The sequence below is a fragment of the Aedes aegypti genome, chromosome 3, assembly GCF_002204515.2.
Source record: "Aedes aegypti strain LVP_AGWG chromosome 3, AaegL5.0 Primary Assembly, whole genome shotgun sequence".
NCBI classification, from domain to species: Eukaryota; Metazoa; Arthropoda; class Insecta; order Diptera; family Culicidae; genus Aedes; species Aedes aegypti.
Window position 1 is genome coordinate 137620880 of NC_035109.1, and position 18755 is coordinate 137639634.

The 18755-nt window shown below is 38.2% G+C and overlaps 1 protein-coding gene across 7 annotated transcripts in view; it reads left to right on the forward strand.

Moving 5' to 3' along the window:
- The first annotated feature begins 1654 nt into the window (after positions 1–1654).
- LOC5567273 overlaps positions 1655–18755 on the forward strand; it is a 211876-nt gene continuing 194775 nt past the window's right edge. Inside the window, exons 1-2 of one of the 7 annotated variants that reach the window (XM_021851837.1) lie at positions 1655–1765; positions 10024–10371. The gene's annotated coding sequence lies outside the window, so the exon portion shown is untranslated. Of the gene's footprint in view, positions 1766–1785; positions 1912–2159; positions 2322–10023; positions 10372–18755 lie in introns of those variants that run through there. The other 6 variants (XM_021851838.1, XM_021851841.1, XM_021851843.1 and 3 more) reach the window with 6 other exon arrangements.

The following is an 18755-nucleotide window of genomic DNA, read 5'->3' on the forward strand; positions in this document are numbered from 1 at the left end:
TCACTGAGCTCTCAGTGATATACCCAGGTAACATTGATAGCTGAATAACAGTTTATTCAGCTGAAAAGAGGCTGTAAAAATAATATTTTAGCTGAAAAAGCTGTTGTTTAGCCACCAATGTTACTTACAATGTTACGTAGTTTAATTGGAAATTAAAATCTATTAAGAGTGAACTTTTGAGTTCACTGCTTAAGAAAAAAACCGAACTGCTGAAAAACTTATTCATACAGACTCAAGTCAAAAAAGTATACAAACTTACTTTATCGATCCTACGTGTTTTGCAGGCAAAATTCTACACGTTTCGCTCTAAACCAACTCGATTTTTCACTTTTAGAACGTTTAATTTCCGGATTTTCAACTTTCGCAACCTAACCACTACTTTCGCCATCCCGCTGTATGGAGAGACAAAGTGACTTAACCACGAATCAAAACAAAACACTACTTGAGTCGATTTTACACTGGTAGAAAAACGTCACAAGTTATTGAATAAAACGGCTTATAATTTTGTCATAAAATTCTTGTGTGAAATAATAGGAAGTCCATAGTTTTTGAACGCGAGCTCATTGTATGCAAAATTTAAACAATGTACACGTCGAAAGAATGTTCAAAAGGTGATTTATTTTAAAACAGTTTTAGAAGACAGGTTGTGATTCTTCTGAATTAATTTTCTCCAAACCGTATGGAAGTTACTTACGTCGATTTGAAAAAGTAATCGAGAACTATTGGTTGCTTGGGTACTATTGCAAAAATATGAACTTGGTTTCCTATTGTAGACTTGATCCAGATATGATCAATTTCCCTACACTTATTAGAAAAAAAATAGTTCAGAATCATGATCGACACTAATTGCAATTAAAACTGATTTTTTGATACTTCACTTGATATTTTGTCCGATAATAATTTGTCTCGATCATCTCCAAAAACGTTGAACCGTTAACATTTCTTTGAATTTGATAGCACTCTCCTTTTTTTTTTTAATTTTGGCAGTAAAGTTTAACTAACTATTTTCATCTTGTAAGCAGACATTATCAACCTTTAATTGGTCATACACAGTTTGAAGCTTTCCAATTTCGGTGGATTGGACCTGAGACGAGACTCGCGAAGACGTTCTTCTTTTTCTGTGATTGCTGAGTATTTTTCTTATTTCACTTTGTGTTTATACCAATTATGCGCAAGCAGTTCAAATCCTCACATGAACCTCTCAGCAAAAAATGATTGAGTTTGCATCACATCGAATCATAAATAGCCGTTTGAGTGAAATTTCATGCCAGCAAACGTAGCAGACATTAGAAATAATTAACCTTCTGCTTAGATTTATAAGCAACTTTGGAAAAAACTGCTCCGCTGACAGAGGTTTTCAATAGCAATTTACTTTGTACACAATACTTTTCACTTTTTCAGCCATAAAAACGGTGGGCTGCATTTGACGTTTCGTGAGAGGGGAATCTGGGCTGCATATGACGTTGATATTTTTCCTCTTCGCGAGTCTCTCTCAGGATTGGACCACCCCCACTCCCTGATGGAAATCCTGGTTACGCCCATGCTAAGTACAACGCTGGTAGAGAGTGGCTCCAAACACACTGCATGCATGTTATGAACGATGACGACGACGACCATGCTCTTCGATGATTCGGTCTGTTGGTTGGGTGGTTTCTGAGAGTTGGCTAGCGAAGAAATAATTGCGAGCACAGCAGTTCGCCACCAAGCTTCGAGCGACAAAGAAGAGCTCTACTAGAAACTCCGCGCGAAACAAACAAAGAGTCGGGTATACATGCAAATAGTCTAGAATCGCAGCTCGGTTATAGTTACTTGTGCAATTAGATTGGACTGAGACCGTGTGACTACAGTTAGGGAAAATTTTATGTGATTTATTGGGGGAAAAGTGCCCATTTCGCGAGTGACATCGAGAAGGTCATCTACGGCGAATTTTTCCAATCGTCCTTCGATTTTCATGCAAATTCTAACCTCTCACGTACGCACGATTGCTGCTGTAAAGACACGGTGCGGTGGTGTCCTTCTTTGACACTTGAAAGGAAAATCCTAGCACCTTTTTGCCTGGGGGGTTGAAAGAGAGAGAGAGTAGTGAAAAGCGCATGATTATGTGTGTGTCATACTGGGCGAGTATGCGTGAAAGTGCAACAGTGTAGAGGTTCGTGCGTGAACGTGTGGACGTGAGTTCGTGAACTTTTCACTGACAGTTTCCAAGGCAGCGAAGCGTGTATCGTAAATACGGAGAACATCTGCGTGAGTGGGACAATTTCCATGTTTTCGGGCGAAAACTGCTTTCCCAAATAGACCGTAGTGAGAAGGCGTAAATTGCGGTAGATTTCAGTTAATTAATTAATCAATTAAAGCGTTTGGTGCCGTGCGATAGAAGATATCCACAAACGTCTCTGCAGCCTTAGGAAACAGCACAAGTGGCTATAATTGTTGTACTCTTCGAAGTGAATGTTGCCTCGCAATAGATAACGCAAGCAAACGAAGCAGTCAGTCACCAGCCGTTGCTGCTGTTATGTGTGTCTAGAAATTCTGGTTTAGTTTGCTCGAGTATTCGACATTTGCACATGTATTGCGGCTATCAGGCGGAAGAATAACAAATTCAATAAGTGTGCTCCATTAGCAGCTGAGGGAACAAAAAGAACCATTCGTGACAATGTTAATTTTGTTTGCGAAGAAATGTCAACGTCAAGATTACTATCTAAAATTCCATTGTTGAAAAAAGGAGAATAGCAATACCAAAATGTGAAGTAAAACTCAAATTCGTGATTATACACGATGATCTTATTTTTTTATCGGTCTTCAAAACGTGAGGAGAACTCAACTCAACTAAGAAACAACAATTTTGAAAATAAAATGTCTCAATTGGACCTTGGCTCTAAGACCTTTTGGAAAATATCTAAACCTCAGAAGCCGATTCCGGCATTATAAGAGAGAAACGAATGATCATTAACTAATTGCGAAAACGCTCAAAACTTACTATGCAGTTTGAAAGCGTGCACAATTTTAGTTTAGGGCTCACAAGTCTAATTGAAAATTATATCAATAATTATAAAGCATTCTTAATCAAGAGAACCTTTTCGAAATTCCTGGGAGAATGATTTGGAATGAGTGAGAACCGTTATTAAAAAAATATATATGGAAGCCCCTGGCGATGATGGAATTTGTCTAAATCCTCATCATGAAACATTCAGAGAGTAGCTCATCATATTTGGTTGAAATATTCAACAAATGTTTTCAGTTGGCAAATTTTGCTGCCAAATAGAAAAATGACAAGATTATATTAATTTAAAACCGGACAAATGTCCTGCAGACGTTTCTAGCAATCGTCCGGTCAGTTTGCTTTCCTGCATCAGTAAACTTTTTGAAAAGGTCATTTTGAACAGAATAATGGTCAGCAACGAAGAAAATTCAAATTTTGCCAATGAACAGTTCGGATTCAACCAAAGAACATTCGACCACTCGTAAAAAAAAATAATTCGTTACAGCAAATCTGAAGTTTATTGAATTGGTCTTGCTTTCCAAAACATAGAAAAAGCATTCGACAGTGTTTGGCATGAAGGCTTGATTGTAGAATAAAAAAAAAGCTTTTATTTTCCAACATACATTGTTTGAATAATCCAAAGGGTTGTGCTACTTTTCCCCGAATATCGGTTCCCCGAATGTCATTTTCCCGAACGCCAGTTTCCCGAATATCCCGTTTCCTCGAATAGCCCACTTCCTCGAAACGTATTTGGCACTCATATATGACATAACTGAATACATTCCAGGGGGTGAATGTACTAGTCATCTGATATGTGATTGTCTGACATTTCCCCGAAAACCATTGACCTGAATCCAACTTCCTCGAATGACGTTTCCCCGAATGAACTATTTCCCCTAAAACTATTTTCCCGAATGTACCATTTCCCCGAAAAAATCGTAATGAAATTGATATACTGAAAGCTGCCAAAAAGTATTGAACGAGCTAGCTGATGTAAGATTAGATAAAAATTGATTAATTTGTTGTTAAATTCATGTGTTTAATGTAACACATGTTCAAAATAATGTGCCACGTGCATTTGACTCAAAGTCACTTAGATTTTTTTGTGATAGCCTGATGAAAAAAGCGAGCACATCGTAGGCAGTTTCGTTGGAAGCGGTATCTTTTGAGTATAGAAATTTGGCTTATGGACATTTGGCCTAATGAACATTTGGCTTAGTATTGCCTTCTTAGAATAATAGGCTGTTCTTTATATTTAACTGTTCCAATATTTAGTAACACTAAGCTAATAAAATTTCAATTTGAATTTTCCCTTCTTTTAATAATAGTCTGTTCTTTCGCATTGTTTCGCAATATTACGCAAAGGTGCCTTATTCGGCCAAACGTTCTCATGCCGCCATATGTCCACTAGGCTAAAGGTGATTTCATTATACTTAGTGACAGTAGCTACAGTGAGTCCATTGATCCTTAGAATCTATTGTATCCTGCAATACATAATTAAACCTCGAGTGTTCCTTCTAGAGACTTTCAAAAGACAACAAGCTTCTTTATTGATTTTCCGACATTCAATATCAGTTTTTCATGTCTTGGATAGAAACAATTTTGCAGAATGTCAATTTTTTCCGAAAAGTTCCTAAATGGGTCATCTAATCGAGAACGTCAAATACAGTGATCATGTTAGTAATGAATGCTAGGAATGCTAATAATCACTAATTAAATAGAAAATGCGTATTTGAAAAAAAATCCTAATTAAGAGTAGATCGAAACTATTGAAAATGTTGAAGTATTTATATCTTTAGTAATCGATTTTACAATTACATTTGAAGTAATAGCTATTATATGCTAGAACCAGAACAAATCTGATTAAAGTTTCAGAATTCTGTAAATTTTTATTTATATATTTAACTATAAAAGAAGGTCAAATTTCTGATGAAATTGGTAACAGCTGCAATCAGAACGCAGCTAAACTTCAAAGAACTGTTTACCATTTTTGATAAGAAGGCGAGACTAGGTTTAAAATTATCAACTATTTTGTTACCGTTGATTATTAGACCAGTAATATAAAGAAGAACAACCTATGTTCTAAAGAAGGAATATTTATAAAATTGAAAATAAGCTTTTTTTACGTTATCAATCGTAGTTCAAAAAATAAAATAGCCATCTGCTTATGTAAGTGTGTTCGTTTTTTTCATCAGGCTATCACAAAAAAAAATCTAAGTTTTCATGCAGGGAAGATCTCTTTTGGGTCACGTCTTTGAATCCTGCAAACTGTTTTCAACCAGTTAAATTTTATTTCATAATTCTGCCGTTTCCCGTTCAGCCAGATGTCATTGAGATAAATGATGTTCGGACAAACGACATTAAACATCCAGATATATTCATCTCTCGAATATTCTTTCAAAACCTAATTTCTAAATTTTATGCATTTTTATTACGGTTTTTAGCGTATTCAAATTTTTAAAACCGAACTACATTTTTTAACATATTGTTGAAAGCAAACCTGCGAGTAAAAACTGTCATCGATTTCCAATCCGAATATCCCATCATTTTCGATTCAAAACATGCGTAAGAAAATCTTTTGTTTGAAGCGATTATCAAACTTGCTGAATATAGTCTATTTCACCAATTAAGGGTATCTGGGGTAATATTCACCAACGAGTTTATGGGTTGATGAAAACAATTTTCCCAATCACTTTGCAAATAGCCGAAGAGACCACCTTGGGTCGTTTTGCCTCAAGGGTACATATTACCCCAGATTCCCTCATTACAAAAAAAAAATTAAAAATGTCTTTGGAAAAAGACTTCGGGGAAACAGTTCATTCAGGGAAATGGTTTTCGGGAGAAAATCCTTCGGGAGATAATCCTTCGGGAAAAAATCATTCGGGAAATGGTTTTCGAGGAAATGCCGGACAATCCTGATATGCACCCTTCTTACGAGTTTAATAGTCGAGAATGACTAAATAGCTCCTTCTTATGGTTGCTTACCATTCTTTCTAATTCACCATCCTGCCACTGATAAAGCACCTATTTGAACTGCAACTCTTTTCGGGGAAATGGGTCATTCTGGGAAATGGTATTCGGGAAAATGGCATTCGGGGAGCCGGGGCATTCGGGGAACTGGCGTTCGAGAACCGAGATTCAGGGAAAAGTAGCACAATCAATCTAAAGATATATGTCATATCATACACTGCAGGTTAAAATAATATTATACAATAAGTAGATGAAAAAACGAATTTAGTACTAAGTGTGTAATTCTATTGTTAGAAAATGACAGAAATAAAATAAAAAAGTTTTAATTGTTTAAAAAAAAAATAAGTCAATAACGAGAATCGAACCGAGACATGACCAAACCACCACAATGGACCTGACGCCCCTACCGTTGAGGCTATTTTTACACTTAAAGAAAGGGGTGATGGAAGCTCAACTGGTTATACGTCTTCTCAGCTCATCTGAATGGACTTGGTGTTTTTCAAATTGCTTCTGCGTCTAAGCAGAAAAACATGACGTCACAGTTAATGGCGTATAGTAACGACAAACTTACTCGTTCATGTTGAATGTTCTTCATGCAATAAAACAAAAATTATGTACTGATATCATAACAACCTATGATATAATTCTGTTATAATGATGAATGTAGCTAAAATTCTGTTCCAGTTATTTATTTATTTATTTTAACATTAAATTTTGAAAGAGGGAAAAATCACTTTGAGTGATTTCTTTTTGAAATCTTTCTCAAAGAGGCACAAAACCTCTTTATCTTTTCAAGAAACGTTAAAAATCAAACTCAAAACTAGAGGCTCACACGGCAACAGACCATAACAGAGCCATAATCGTGGAATATGATCATCAATCCGATATTAAGTGAAGAGTATCATCAAAAGTCGGCGAGGGAGAGGGTCCATCAGAATCGAATCATTCTTGACATCTGAAAACAAATGTATAAAAACAACAACAAGTATCAAACAAAATATGAGATCTCTTTTAGAAACTCAAATAAAATTTTCAATACGGGATAGCATTTAGTACCAAGTATGTCACGAACAGAGATGGGAATAGGATGATTCAAATTTACTATGTTGTTGATTAATTTTTTCCTCGATAAAATGAATTTGCGACATTGAAATACAATATTTATTTATTTATTGTCGCCGTCTCGAATTGTTACATTCCACAGACTGTTTCTTAAGCTAAAAAACCTTAAGCCTATTCTTAAAGACATACTTAGACACATTAAAATCAAACAACGCACTCACACAATTGAACAAACGAAAACATAGAATGACACCATCGCCCTTTGTCGCTAGAGTTCCAACAAATTTGCCAATCCAAAAGAGATTTTACATTCAGTTTTGGATAATATTCAAATGGTAATATGTGACGATTGTAGGTTATTCCAATTCTGTTCCAGTTATATCAAGATTGTAACAAGATTTGTTATTACTTTTTGTAACATGATGTGTTATAACATGAATTTTAACACGTTCTGATATGATCTTGTTATGAAACATTGGTAAAATAATAAGAACAATAATCATATCTAAATTTCATCAACGGGAGATATTTATAACTCAATATAATATATTTGTGATATAATTTTGATATGATCTGCTATTTGGGTACTCAAGATTACGTAAGATAATGCGACAAGTAGATTTTTCAATACCACATCCGAGTTGTTTTACTATATTTTTCCTCCAATTGAAAGCTAAAATCCTGTCTCACACTTTGCAATACAACCTTGGATGGTTAAATACTGTACATAACGAACATAATCATGATACAAATTTGCGCAACTCAAGTATCATTTGAAATGGGCCGAAACATTTTACTCTAAAGCTTACAATGAGCGGTCAGAGATAGCAAAAAAATATTGTAACCCAATTTAAGTTTGCAACGAAAAAATAAATTTCAGGAACCTATTTAAAATTAAAAAATTGGCATAGATTTCTTGTAGGTCGAAAATTAATGCTTTTCCCAAATCGAAGACAAATCCAAAGAGTTTCATACTGGCTAAGATATAGTGATTTGGTTGATATGGCATGAGTAAATTTTACGATGCATATTGTTACAAAATGGATGAATCAATTTAAAATTCTGGGCAGTTCGGGACTACCGCAAAACATTATTTCCCGGAAATCTCTGGCGGATTTTCCAGCAACTTTTATAGAGTTTCTTCCGAGAGTGCCCTCAGGTATACTTCGAACAATTCCTTTAATGAGGTTTCTCCAGATAGCTAAAATAATCTCCAAGAGGATGTCTGAAAAAAACCCTCATGGAAACTCCTGTAGGAATCTTATACGAAAATATAGAAGAACAGTTGAAATTGATGTTTGAATGTTTTTTAAGGAATGGTTTTTAAGAAATTCTATAGAGGCGAATCTGAAGAATATGCTAAACCAAGAATTTGTTGAGAAATGGTTGCACGAGAGTCCCTTTATCATCCTCTGCTAAAGTTCTAAAGTTGTTTTTCATGTCAGTAAAATAAAACGCTAACCTCCAATGGTAAATAAGCGAGAAAAATTGGTTTTATCATCGCTCTATCTTTGGGGCTCTCGCTCACTGCCGTTAATTATAATTATCAAGCTTGTTACAACTTGCGAAACATTGTCGATTTGTGTAATCGTAACAAAAATGACATTTTTACGTGTGTCAAGCAGTGTTGATAGACTCACACTCAAAATGTCAATCAATACGTTCTCCCGTAAGAGAAAACTCAATAGAAATCTGCTTCGCAAATCTCACGCTTGAGATTTTGATGCAAAATCAACTCAATCAACTCAAACCGTAAAAGATGATTCAGTCGCAAAATCTTTCAAAAACTCGTGAAACCCGAATGTTGTTGTTTACGTTAGAAAGGACTATTATTATTTTTCCAGACTAACAAGAAATTATTGCCGTGTGTGAGTAAATTTTGTAAATACGAGAAAATGAGTCAAAAAGGTGAGCCAACTCATCCATGATTTTTTGACTGCTGAGTTGCTTTATTGACAACTCACGTATGAAAAATCTCAAGCGTGAGTTGTGAGAAATTGAGTTTTTCACAACACTGGTCTCAAGAATCAAATTATGTGTCTCTAGTAGATTTGGAGTTGCTGAATCTGATGCCGTTCTCACAAATGTTCCAACACGTCACAATTTTTAGCTACAGGTCGCGAAAGTTGTATTAAAGACTGGTTTCATTGATGTTTACATAAAATTTAAACAATGATTTATCAAAAAATATTATGATCTAATCTACCAATAGAACTTTAATTTTCACTTCAGATATAATTTGATTGAAATTGCACGATTAAATTGAGGTTAAATCGCGTTTTTCAACATGCTTGCAGTCTTCATACTACATTCTTCGTTTCTCTTATATGGCAAAATACAATACTTTTCTAAACCAACAAAAAATAACGTTTGAGCATCGGAACTATTAAAAACTTTGTTGACAAGTATTGTTTTACACATGCAGAATGAGTTCTGAGGCAAGTTAGGGAAATAAAGTGCCCTACAACGTGGAAAACTTGCATGCAAGTTGGCTAAAATAGTAAAATTTAGTATTTTCAACAACCAATATCTTAAAAACTAGACGTGCTATGATATTTCTGTAAATGGCAATGGATTCAGCAACCCTAAATTAAGTAAATAGCGGTATTTTTGTGCTTGAGACAAAATCGTGTTCCGCAGTGTTATGGACCGATACAGATGTGATCATTTTCTTCGCTTGCTTCATGCTTCAAAATCGAATTACAGCGAATTATGCAATGCCTTGACTCACGTCAAGTTCTGTTGTTGGTATCGTTATGCACTTTGATGGCACGGTCGCCATATAAAGATCCCATATAAAAAAAATCGAATATTATGATGCGTATAAAATTACTTTCGAGCGGGTTTTTCGTAGAAAAGTCACGCATGCTAGTAAATGGTGCCCCGTGAAATAATATAACTTTAGTTTTCTCCCATATTGAGCTGGGCCAGTCTAATGGTGAACAATGGATACAAAGATGTTTGATAAATACTATCCCCAGTCATAATACTCAACCATACATCGGTATTAGATTTTTCTTTGCAGTCATTTTTAGTGTAGCTTCAGGAAGAATATCGTACGCGTTATAATTTGGAAGCTTCCAACGCACAGTGTGTTTAGGTGTATTCTTCGCTCGCTTAGAATTCGAACCCGACCCGACCGAGAAGAAGAAAGGTCATCCGTTTACAAAGCAGAATCAGTTACGCCTTCCACGGAAAGGATTGAATAAGGCAAAGAAAACAAAAAAATACAGTGAACACGGTACTTTCGAGTTTGAAAGTGAGGAACAACAGCGACTACATCAATAACCAATAAGCCCCAGGGTCAGGATGTGCGGATTCGGAGTTTTCTAGCATTGCTCAACTGTGATATAAATTAGGTAAGTGGCTAACCTAGGAAGTAACCTGTTGATATTTTTTGAAAAGGTTGACTGACAAAATGTCAAATGGTTTATCATTAAGAGGACGAATCGTTGAAAGGGCGAAACGTCCAAAGGAGCATTATTCCAAAAAATGTGAAAAAATGCAGTGGTGCTACAAAAATAATTAAATCATATTTATATTTTTGTTCCAAATGCATTTGACTCTTTTTTTATACTGTCTATATCAAAAGATATTTTTCCTATATACAAATGCAAATTGGTTAAGTTGAAGAGCATTGGATTCACAGTAACGAATCGATCTGTAGCTGCATGATTTCGATGCTACAACACAATCGAAACCATTGTCCAGATATTTCCAGATACAATTCATTTTATTTACCCGTTACTGGTCGAACCATTTGTAGGCAAAGCATACTACCACTTGTATTGTAAAAGCAGCAAAACGTACAAGTGATAAATAAACCCAACTGCAACCGTTGTTTGGATGCAGAAACGGAAAACACACAAAACCAACCAGCTACATGTTTGAAATGCACCGGTTAAGTGAAGGTCGAATGTTTAATAAATATATTGGCCGAACCATCCGTACAGTGGCCGCACTCCAGGCAAATGTTGGCCAAATGGGCAAATCTAATTCAAATAGTACAAAAATTCTAACTCGTTGATAAAACATCATCTGACAGTTCACACGATGTAAAACATTGAAGTATAAACTAATTAACTCATTACGCGTGGTAATGATGGATAAATTATTAGTGAAATTATAAAAAAAATCCACGTGCTCAGGTGGGATTCGAGCCCACGATTCTTGTATGCTAGACGCGTGCTTTACCAACTGAGCTACCGAATCACGTGGTGACCCAATAACTCCGAAGGTTACAAGTTTCGGATCGTGATTTGAATTTGAAACCTTCTAAGTTATTTGGTCACTTAGTGGATCGATAGCTCAGTTGGCAAAGCACTCGTCTAGCATAGAAGAGTCGTGGGCTCGAATCCCACATGAGCACGTGGTTTTTTTTTCATAATTTATCCATTTTTACCACGCGTAATGAGTTAGTTAATTTCAAAACTATGCGGATTGGATTACCGAAAAGATAAATAGATGTGTCAATACATCGAAGTATACACTTATCGATTTATAATAATAATAATTTTGTGACTTTGCTATTTAATGTCTCAAAAAAGATCAGTGAAACATTTTTTTGACCAGTGTCCAGCTTTGGGCCACTGTGCATATGAACCATTTGTATGAGCTTTATTGTTTAAAACCAACCTAGTCAAGAAGATGTTGTTTTGGTGGTGTTTCAAACGATAGTTGAGCTCACACCAGCACAGACTGCCTGAATAGTGAATGTAAACGACAAAACGGAAATCATTGAACCAAGAGTGATCGGATTGCTGGTGTAGCTAGTTTGAATTTTAATACATCGAACAGCTGCTAGCCCAGTATACTAGCTTAAACAGCCGCTATGGTGGTCACGTGCGACTGAGCGCGTAATTAGTCTAGTTTGTGCCGATTGTTTTGTTTATTGATGGAAAGTTAAGAGTTTGTTTGGAACGCTGGGAGAAGTGCCTCCTCTTAGTTTGTCATATATCTAAATATATTAATAAATGGCAGCCAAACTAACAAGCGTTTTAAAAATGAAACACTTCGTGGTTAAGGTAAAGATGAATCGAAGCCAAACTTCAAATTTTCAAGAGCACGGATCTGAAGAACCAAACATCCGTTTAAGCTGAAAACTTAATCGATTGGTCTGTGGTATCGTGCGCGTTATAATTTGGAAATAGTTTGGAAATTATTTACAGGTGTTGAATTCGGCAATAGTTATAGAAATGTACAACTCGTGCTGTAAAACTCAGAATCCTGCAACGTGTTACGTGAGCTACTATTAAGTATGGACTAAGTCTACATTTGGCAGAAATATGTTTTTTTTTCTGACTAGAAAATATCTTTGGCGTTTGACCCATTAATTGATTACGACATTATTGAGTTTTTCTTTTGGGTATTTGGACCAACATAGGAGCGCTCCCGAGTCCAACACAGTGGGGTTGCCATGTCCCACAGTGCTTCGTCCCTTGGACAAAAGTCAAAAAATCAACTTTCATATTCGGAAGAATCAAGTAGGCCATGATGTTGACATATATTTTGAGCGTGTAATACAGATACTAGAAAGTCCGTGCGCTTATCAAAACAAACCAAAACACCAGGTGTTGACAAGTTGTTTTAACGTTATTTATTATTTATTATTTTTGTGTCAATCCAATCCCTTTTTAATTCGCTTTATTTCCATACTAATCACATTTTCAAAGTGAAAGTCGTTAAGGATCGTGTTGAAACAAGTAAGTAGGAGCCATTCCGTTCAATTTTCTGTGATATATTTTAAGAATTGTAGAAGAAGATGCTTCTGAACAATAGGCTCTTTAATACACAAGAAAATTAAAAGTCCTATCTTCTTCTAGCCCATACAAAAAAGTACCTCAAAGTACCTTTCTGAAATCCACTTTAAAATAAAATTTGAAGTATTTTTCAAATTCTGAAAGTGATTCCAGCTGCATATGTTTGCCGATTGTATGTCATTTTATGATTTTTAAGTTATGCTGCCACAATCATCAATAAAGATTGTTTCAAGCAATGGTATTCTGCCAATCCACGTATTCGAAAAAATCATGTTGTGGATTTCATGTACGGTTGTTATAGCACTGATTCTTTCTCCCAGATATTTGAAAACAAGTTAAATACGTTTAGCAAATGTTATTGTTGCAAAATACACCAAAAATAAGGTAAATATAGAAGATCATATGATGTTTTTGTGAAGCAAAACTCCGACTGATTAGCAAAGCCAGTTTTGCTTCCGCGCCAAGTTTTCCTATTCGGCTGTAAAGGCTGGCATGGGAAGGCCTTTCATACCGTTCAAAGAATGTTCAAGAAAAACATATACAGTACTGGACAGAATAAAGTACGCATTGGCCGTTTTCCCATACAAAATGGTCAAGTTTGGAGATCTGAATCTCAGCTTTTAGTGTTCCGATTGATCTGAAATTTTCACCACAGCCTAGATATAACATAGATTTCACTCAATTAAAATATCACTGCATTTGAAACACAATCTTTTAAATTATTAAAAATCTCTCAATTTGCAAAAAATTGCAAAATTTAATTTTGAAAATATTTTGAAAACAATCAGTTTTACCGATAAATTATGTTCTGCAAATTTGTGTGTCTTATCAAATTGTACAGTTTTGCAGAAGGACATATTGCTCTAAATATTTTCATTAAAAAATTATTTTTACTTTAAAATTTTGTCATTTGCGATTAAAATTGGAGATTTGCGATAACTTAAAAGTTCGTTAATGAAAAACCATGAATTTCTAGCCTAGCAAATTTGAGGTTACTTTCAAGCTGCGGTGAAAATTTCAGGTCAATCGGACAACTAGAAACCGAGATATAAGACTCCAAACTTGATCATTTTGTATGGAAAAACGGCCAATGCGTACTTTATTCTGTCCAGTACTGTATATATCTTATCAACAATAATGAACCTGAAGAGCTCGCGTTCGTAGCCTATGCATCAAAATGTTTCTAATAATCATCAAACAGAAACCCACGACATTTCAACTATCTTTGTAGAAAAGAAGATAATGATTCGATTGATATGTTTTTGGATGATTAATAGCTGGTAAATAAATTGTATTGGTAATAAAAATAAATTTTATATAACCTTTTTTATTGGGTTTGATTTTAGTCGTTGGAATAATCCGTGCTTTAATATGTTTATAAAAATTTGGTTTTTGAGACACTTTTACATTTACGCATACCACATACATCGATTATGCAAACGACTCAAGTACGTTTACATGCGTTTTATTTTAAACATTTATTTAAAATCGAGCACTGTTCTATGGTGTCAAATGTGAAACGTGACGTATAAGCCACTTATGCCATTTCTTATGTAATATGTGTCATTCATGCCAATAATGAATTTTTTGTGTATAACGACTTTCTCCTCAACTTCGTAGGGCAATACCGCATTAAACATCCAGTTCTGACTTTTGTCCCCAAGAGCCATACGTTCGAAGCACTGTGTGTCCTGGCTGCGACATGAATGTGATGCATTATTCATGTCATACTCTCAGCATAACTCTGAACTCTGCTCTGACTTTGTCGACACATTACTGCTGTGTAGAAATGCATTGTCGTTGAAAAAAGAAAAATGAAAGCACTGCAGTCAGTACTGCTGCTGCGGTGAATTATTAATCTGATCTAGTATCTATTGCTCACTATAAAAAAATGCCATTGCAGCGTAGATTTTTTTTAACATTTCATCAATATGTTCCATCTTCAACTTTTCTCCCATATTTTATGTAACGTCTTGAACATTTACAAAACATGAAATACTATCAGTCAACACTCTAGTAAAAGTCAGTTTCACTCCAAAATCAACTTTAGCTACCGCTCACTCGACTCGACTGACCGTAAAGCATAACGGTTGCCGGTGGCGCCAAAATTCTATTCCGTCTGACTGGCGACATTTTACCACAGTTAGTCCTTGTGCGTGTTGACGACGATGATGATTGTTACGAAATGGGACTTTAATGCTTCCCTATCTCCAGTGGGCAGTGATGATCCACCGACTTCACATTAGAGAATTGAGCTTTATATTAATCGCTTATTCCATGAGAACTGCTAGAGAAGTGATAAGGATTTTAAATCAAAGAGACAAGTTTCATGAAAAAATTACTTCAGTGGCTATCGAAACGTCTGAAAAACCTTTCATTGAAGAAAGTAAATGTTTTTGTTTGGCAAAGCCAAATGTAACCAGGGGAATATTAGGGCAAGCCAGGAGGACTTCTTCTGGAGAAACCAGGAAAATTTTAGGACAAGCCTGGAGGACTTCTTCTGGAGAAGCCCGGAGGACTTCTTCTGGAGAAGCCCGGAGGACTTCTTCTGGAGAAGCCCGGAGGACTTCTTCTGGAGAAGCCCGGAGGACTTCTTCTGGAGAAGCCCGGAGGACTTCTTCTGGAGAAGCCCGGAGGACTTCCTCTGGAGAAGCCTGGAGGAATTCCTCTGGAGAAGCCTGGAGGAATTCCTCTGGAGAAGCCCGGAGGACTACTTCTGGAGAAGCCCGGAGGACTTCTTCTGGAGAAGCCCGGAGGACTTCCTCTGCAGAAGCCCGGAGAAATTCCTCTGGAGAAGCCCGGAAGACTTCCTCTGGAGAAGCCCGGAGGACTTCCTCTGGAGAAGCCCGGAGGACTTCCTCTGGAGAAGCCTGGAGGAGTTCCTCTGGAGAAGCCTGGAGGAATTCCTCTGGAGAAGCCCGGAGGACTTCTTCTGGAGAAGCCCGGAGGACTTCTTCTGGAGAAGCCCGGAGGACTTCTTCTGGAGAAGCCCGGAGGACTTCTTCTGGAGAAGCCCGGAGGACTTCTTCTGGAGAAGCCCGGAGGACTTCTTCTGGAGAAGCCCGGAGGACTTCTTCTGGAGAAGCCCGGAGGACTTCTTCTGGAGAAGCCCGGAGGACTTCTTCTGGAGAAGCCCGGAGGACTTCTTTTGGAGAAGCCCGGAGGACTTCTTCTGGAGAAGCCAGGAGGACTTCTCCTAGAGAAGCCCGGAGGACTTCCTCTGGAGAAGCCCGGAGGACTACTTCTGGAGAAGCCCGGAGGACTTCTTCTGGAGAAGCCCGGAGGACTTCTTCTGGAGAAGCCCGGAGGACTTCTTCTGGAGAAGCCCAGAGGACTTCTTCTGGAGAAGCTCGGAGGACTTCTTCTAGAGAAGCTCGGAGGACTTCTTCTGAAGAAGCCCGGAGGACTTCTTCTGGAGAAGCCCGGAGGACTAGCTCTGGAGAAGCCCGGAGCACTAGCTCTGGAGAAGCCCGGAGGACTTCTTTTGGAGAAGCCCGGAGGACTTCTTCTGGAGAAGCCCGGAGGACTTCTTCTGGAGAAGCCCGGAGGACTTCTTCTGGAGAAGCCCGGAGGACTTCTTCTGGAGAAGCCCGGAGGACTTCTTCTGGAGAAGCCCGGAGGACTTCTTCTGGAGAAGCCCGGAGGACTTCTTCTGGAGAAGCCCGGAGGACTTCTTCTGGAGAAGCCCGGAGGACTTCTTCTGGAGAAGCCCGGAGGACTTCTTCTGGAGAAGCCCAGAGGACTTCCTCTGGAGAAGCCTGGAGGAATTCCTCTGGAGAAGCCCGGAGGAATTCCTCTGGAGAAGCCCGGAGGACTACTTCTGGAGAAGCCCGGAGGACTTCTTCTGGAGAAGCCCGGAGGACTTCCTCTGCAGAAGCCCGGAGAAATTCCTCTGGAGAAGCCCGGAAGACTTCCTCTGGAGAAGCCCGGAGGACTTCCTCTGGAGAAGCCCGGAGGACTTCCTCTGGAGAAGCCCGGAGGACTTCCTCTGGAGAAGCCTGGAGGAGTTCCTCTGGAGAAGCCTGGAGGAATTCCTCTGGAGAAGCCCGGAGGACTTCTTCTGGAGAAGCCCGGAGGACTTCTTCTGGAGAAGCCCTGAGGACTTCTTCTGAAGAAGCCCGGAGGACTTCTTCTGAAGAAGCCCGGAGGACTTCTTCTGAAGAAGCCCGGAGGACTTCTTCTGAAGAAGCCCGGAGGACTTCTTCTGGAGAAGCTCGGAGGACTTCTTCTAGAGAAGCTCGGAGGACTTCTTCTAGAGAAGCTCGGAGGACTTCTTCTGCAGAAGCCCGTAGGACTTCTTCTGGAGGAGCCCGTAGGACTTTTTTCTCTGGAGAATCCCAGAGGACTTTTTCTCTGGAGAATCCCAGAGGACTTTTTTCTCTGGAGAAGCCCAGAGGACTTTTTCTGTAGAAGCCCGGAGGACGCTGGACTGGGAGTTTTGTGAGTTCTGTTTGATCTTTCGACCTTGACACTTGCTTTTGCCGGGGCGAGCGATGAGGGCAGGATCAAACATGTCGCGCGTTGGTCTAGTAAGTGAAAAAGTGGCGTGATCGGTGAGTTCGGTTGGAGTAACTGAAAAAGTGCCGCGATCGGTTAGTTCTGTTTGATCTTTCGACCTTGACACTTGCTTTTGCCGGGGCGAGCGACGAGGGCAGGATCAAACATGTCGCGCGTCGGTCTCGTAAGTGAAAAAGTGGCGTGATCGATGAGTTCGGTTGAAGAAAGTAAAAAAGTGCCGCGATCGGTTAGTTCTGTTTGATCTTTCGACCTTGACACTTGCTTTTGCCGGGGTGAGCGACGAGGGCAGGATCAAACATGTCGCGCGTTGGTCTGGTAAGTGAAAAAGTGGCGTGATCGGTGAGTTCGGTTGGAGTAACTGAAAAAGTGCCGCGATCGGTTAGTTCTGTTTGATCCTTCGACCTTGACGCTTGCTCCTGGGCAGTGCGTCAAGAAAGCCCGAACAGTTTTTTTTTTATTCTTTTTGGGTCGCGCGCTTATTTTTTTTTTTCCTGAGTGCTTTTTTATAGCCGAGCAAACGAGTGAAGCCGAAAGTGGATTGTGGCTGTTCAGTCAAGGATAACGGATCAATTGGTGAGCTCGTTTCATGCTACTATTTCTAATCTATAAAATATGTATGACTGCACATTCAATCGTTACAATGGTGGGATGTAAATATGATTTTTCAACAAACTATGGATGGTTCGTCACTGTGAGTGTCGACACAAACTCTGATTCATGATTTATTTATGTTTAACATTTTTTTTCGGAACACCTCTTATATACCTTTATTTTTGTAATTAAAAAACTTTGAATGGTTCGACACTACAAGTGTAGACTTGCGAAAGGTTCACTTTATTCAACAAACTTTGGATGGTTCGCCACTGTAAGTGTCGGCATAAGAATAAGAGTGTTCTATGATGTCCCAACCAATCGAGTTTTTTGTTTCTTTTCAAATGAGTAAAATATAATAACACATGCTTTCGTCCTGACAGCTGTAGGAATGTTACATTTAGGTATTTGTTCAACAAACTTTGAATGGTTCGTCACCTCAAGTGTCGGCATAATTTTCCTCTACATAGAAATTGTTCATATCAAATGAAAATATTATATTTACGTATAAGCATGTATATATCTCACAAATCATTGTTTATCATGGTCTAATCGCTTATCAAAGTGAATCCTATGACCCAACGATCCTCCCCATTAACAAACATCCCTCCCAGTAACCTTTGTGGAGATGCAGAGGCAAACACGGTCTCCAAAAAGCAAAGGTTACACACTAACATTCCTTCCCCCAATCCCACCTGACTGCAAGGACGTGGCCGGCGCCGTTATTGACCCTGTATAAATAGAGGCACTGAATTATGCACACTGAAGAAGATTATGGCCAATCCCAGCCGAACTTCTAGTTGATTCTTTGTGCATTTTCACTGACTTCGGTCAATCACGGAATAGCAACCATTGATATGTGTAGTCAGTCTAAG